The 5,034-nt window shown below is 43.4% G+C and overlaps 1 pseudogene; it reads right to left on the bottom strand.

Annotated features, from left to right (window-relative positions):
- Positions 1 to 4,556: 4,556 nt before the first annotated feature.
- On the bottom strand, positions 4,557 to 4,788 carry LOC142492443 (large ribosomal subunit protein eL39-like; annotated as a pseudogene).
- Positions 4,789 to 5,034: the final 246 nt, after the last annotated feature.

Below are 5,034 nucleotides of genomic sequence, written 5' to 3'. Positions count from 1 at the left end.
TAGGCATTTTTGGGTTTAGTTATTTAATTATTTTTCACTGTTTTTGCTCTAAAATATTTTTTATGGTTCCCTTCTTCGCTCCCCTGGATTTGGAGAGATAACTATAACCTCCAAACGAAACGCATTGGTGCGTGGTCCTATCTCTGTACTGACCATTAAAGCTTGATATATTTTTACCCACATCTGGAGTTGCCCTCATTACTTGCGTTCGCTGACGCTTTCATTGTGAGCTGTGCCCCTCTTCTCTACTGTTCTGAATCTACCTATCTACCTATCTACCTATCTACCTATTGAGGGCTGCACGCCGGAGAATCCTCTCACCTGGATACATGGAAGGAAGGTAAAGGGCATAGCCCATCATTTTTTACCTCCATTACTGGACTGTTCTTTGTTATTGTCCCAAGGGTGAGTTTATATCTATTGGAGACGTGGTTTGGTTAGCCGTGTGGGCACCAACAAGTCCCGGTCATCACCCTGGGAGGTCAATTGAGTTCATTTTATATACATTGATCCTGGACATTGGATTCACTTATTAAAGGAGATTATACTATTGGAGTCTGTGGAGGTGATGCATCAATATACCACACCGTCTATATAACCTCCAAGGACTAAATCAGTAAGAAATAGAGTTACTAGATTCCCAAAAGTTAATTTTGAAATCTAGGGAGATCAGATCTTCAAAAGTAGAAACCCGGGACATGTAAAAAAAATATTTATAAAATAAATGACATCACTAAAATAATATATTATAATGGTGTTAGTGTAATAGCATCTCCATTTAGGCTGCAGTATGGCTGTATTTCAGTATTTAGTTTATTAACATAACACAAAAATTTGAGTTTAGCAAAATGACGGTTTAGTTTATATTAATAAATAGTTTAATCAAATGAACTGATCTTACCTCTATTGTTGATTCCTTCACCTACCTGCCCCCCTCAGAAAACAGGGTTCTCACAATCTCATGAGCCACGACACACACAGTACCACGCATCACTGTATTACATATAGCTACCGGTAATTAGAGTATTAGAGTAATATACCAATATATTTGAAATCTTTACTCTTTGATATAATCGATCGCTTAAAAACATGAGGTGTCTATTTTTTTTTTAAAAAACAGTTTTAAGAGTTTTAATTGGGTTAAAACAGGGAAAAGATCAAAACCGGGACATTTGATGGATTTTGAGAAAATTGTCGGGAAACAATTTATAGGGGTATAGTCAACCATTCTACAGGACAACATATTCCAAAAATCAGCTGGACTCACTCACAATCCGTGAGACGGCAGGTGGGCCAGCCTTAGGCTTTGCAGGGGCCCAAGGCGACTTGCGCGCAGCAGAGCCCCCCCCTGTTAAATAAAAGGGGAACTTACCAGTTTTGCAGCGCCATCACATCATGGCAACACGACATCATATGATGCTGTAGGAGGCGGCCCGCTGTGGAGGAAGTAAGAGCACACCTGCACCCCCCGCCCCCCTCACACCTACTTCTCTGCCGCACCGGGGGCCCACGCTCCCTCCCCCAGCTTCCCCCTCTGGTCGGGGAGAAAGTTGGATCCCGGCGCCGACAGGAGGGAGAAGAGGGAGAGGAGGGAGCATGGGACCCTCGAAGGCGCGAGGCCCAAGATGTTCGCCTTGCCCTTAGATCGGACCAATATCTGAAGTTCATTGTCAACATGTTGTTGCAGAAGTCCACTGGAAAATAATGTTATAAAACAGTGTAGTTATTTAATTACAAGACATTCCTAGTCTTGTGCAATGATGTGCATCCAGCTAACTCTGATATTGGTGAAAGTTAGATTGGATACCCTGTTTGTGCTGCATCTGCTGCTTCTGACTTTATGCAGGTCCCCTTGGACTTTGCCATTACATCATTCCTAATCCGCTGCTGGTCTCGCTACTTACAATCCACGAGCTGAAATTAATTATTAACAGCACAAGTTGTTCATCTCACTCAGGTGGATGAATGCTCACTAACACGACCCATAACCTCTCCATCCTCCAGCTGATTAATACTATATGCCCAGACAGCAAAAACGAGAACTGGAATACAAATGAATCAGTGTATATGTTCTGAGCACGGTACAACGCAATCCTTATACCCTACCAGTTTTATTTTAGCAATTGAGGGAGATTGATAAAAGAACTGTTTTACTTCATGTGCAAATTCATCATTTTAGTAATTGAAGAGCTGACTGTGGAGGTGACATCAATCATTACCAGCTATCGTCTATTGTAGTTGATGATTTAAAACTTTCCCAAAATCTACAGTAGGTCAGGGGGGCTCAAATCCAGTCCTCAAGATCCCACAACAGGTCAGGTTTTAAGGAGATCCCAGCTTCAGCACAGGTATCTCAATCAGTACCGGCTTCAGCAGAGGTGCAGGGCCATCTTAACGTATGGGCATGCTGGGCAGTTGCCCGGGGGCCCCTCTGCATAAGGGGGCCCCACGCACCTGGCCCATGCGTGCCCACCATTCTAAGACTAGCTAGGAGGGCTCTCTCTCCCCCCGCCGCGGCACCCCGGCTCGCTCTCTTCCGCCCAGGACCATGGCTCCGCTCGCTCTCCCCTGCCCGGAAGTGGAACCCCAGCTCGCGTCACAACCGCTCGCAGCCTAGCAATGCAGCACTTCCAGTACCTGCTGATGCTAGTGAGCACGTGGGAGGCTGGTGAGTGATTGTATAGGCAGGGCCCCGTGCACTGCTTTGCCCGGTGGCCCCCATGTTCTTAAGATGGCCCTGTACAGGTGTCTTCCACTTTTGCTTACTGCTGCTGGCCTTGTACACTTGTGATGTGAAATATTATATCTCTGGCGCCCCGCACATAACCCCAAAATATAAAAGGATATATACAACCCGGATCAGATGCTGGATCAGGTGTAGGGTTGTGCTCCAAACGAAGAAGATTCGCATATAAATAAAAAAAAATAGAAACATAACAGTATAGCGTAATATTGTCAGATAAATGCCACTGAATCAATGCAGTAAAAACAAATAAAATAAATACATAAAACAAAACTAAAACAAAGAGCTGAGAGAAGACAACAGGTAAAATAATTCACATTTAATATTAGAAACAATAATAGGACATAACCATAGTTAAAACAAGAATAAAGGTCTGCTGGTAATGCTGCTGCTGAAGCTGAAGTGACCACTTACCAGACATGAAGTGGTAATGCGCAGTGGATAAATCAGAGAGTATCCCCTCTCGTGGAGTTCAAACGGCTCGTGGTGTCTCCCCTGTGCGGCAGATGTTAATGTCATTAACCTTTTACCCCTGAGGAAGGAAGTTCTACTTCCGAAACGCGTAGGGTGGGATCTGCTGGCCCTGCTGCTTACTTTTGTGACCACCACCGACGGAACTATACTGTTCACGCTGCTTTGATACTCAGAACGTGGTGAATCTGCCGCTGCCATTCACGTGCCTGGTGGGATCCCCGTCTGGCGATTCTGCGGATACAGTTCTTTCTACCCCTGACTGAGCTGACTACGCACCGAGGTCTATGGTTGCAAGACCAAGAGGAGCGAGCCACACGGAAGCGAGAGTTGAAAGACGGAACATCTGCCACACATGGGAGACACCACGAGCCGTTTGAACTCTACGAGAGGGGATACTCTCTGATTTATCCACTGCGCATTTCCACTTCATGTCTGGTAAGTGGTCACTTCAGCTTCAGCAGCAGCATTACCAACAGAACTTTATTCTTGTTTTAACTATGGTTATATCCTATTATTGTTTCTAATATTAAATGTGAATTATTTTAACTGTTGTCTTCTCTCAGCTCTTTGTTCTGGTTTTGTTTTCTGTATTTATTTTATTTGTTTTTACTGCATTGATTCAGTGGCATTTATCTGACAATATTACGCTATACTGTTATGTTTCTATTTGTTTTTATTTATATGCGAATCTTCTTCGTTTGGAGCACATCCCTACACCTGATCCAGCATCTGATCTGGGTTGTATATATCCTTTTATATTTTGGGGTTATGTGCGGGGCGCCAGAGATATAATATTTCACATCACATGTCATTTCTCTGACCTGGGGGTCAGTGTAATATCACAGGCAGCCGCCACTCTACACTTACTATAGTACACAGAATAGATTACATTCATTATTTGAATTTTAGCGCTACCTTTTCCTGTTTTTTTGGCCTTGTACACTTGTTTACCTTTTTGTATGTACCGGTACCATACCCTACAGTCGAAAAGTAGCTCTCTTGTATGGCTGATTGCTGGCTCACGTATTCAGACCAAGAACCCATTGCATTAATTTTATTATTAGGATTTTTGCCCACTGCATGTTATTCTAATTTTACTTTGAATGTTTTGACACTTTGCTACAGTTTTTACTTTTGGTGTCTATTCTGGGAGCTCTGTGGCCTCTGGCTTGTTTAACTAGTCACATCACGCTCAGAAGCCACTAGAATTTATGCTACGGCAGATGACAGAGGTCTCAGTTATGCTCTTGGGCTTAGTTTCTTAATTCTGGTCATTTTGGGCATATTAGTTTAATTTCAAATGAAACAGCAGATGTTGCTACAAAATAATGACAACGTGTCACATGGTTTTAAGGTCTCCACAAGGAAACCATAGGGTGTGTTTTCCAACCACATAACGGAACTTCGTCAAGCCAAGCTTGGTCCTTCTGCAGTGTCTTCTCTTAGAGTTATACTGTACTGTACCTTATCTTGTTGCCAGTTTTCATATGGATCCACTGTGGGATCAGCCTGTTCTGGTTCTGCTTCTTGGCAAGAAACCACTTGATTCTGAATGTCTTGTGGCAGGACATGGTGAACTGATCAGTCACCAGTCACCTCGCTTAACCCTGCCCTAGCCAGTAGCCATGACTTTCTAAGTGAGCAGGTGTGATGGTGAGGGGGTAACCAGGCTCTTAATAAAGGTCAAGCCCTGTTTTGGTTACCTCTGATCCGAGTATAAGGGTTCAAGAGTGTTAGCTCTTGAGCCCAGTAACTGTATATGCATAACCTGTAATTTGCAGTTATAAAGATTTTATGTGCTTTTACCTTTCCAGGGA

This window comes from Ascaphus truei, chromosome 4 (assembly GCF_040206685.1).
Source record: "Ascaphus truei isolate aAscTru1 chromosome 4, aAscTru1.hap1, whole genome shotgun sequence".
Classification (NCBI taxonomy): Eukaryota; Metazoa; Chordata; class Amphibia; order Anura; family Ascaphidae; genus Ascaphus; species Ascaphus truei.
The sequence above is the reverse complement of the archived record's forward strand: the minus strand, read 5'-3'. Positions and strand labels throughout refer to the sequence as shown.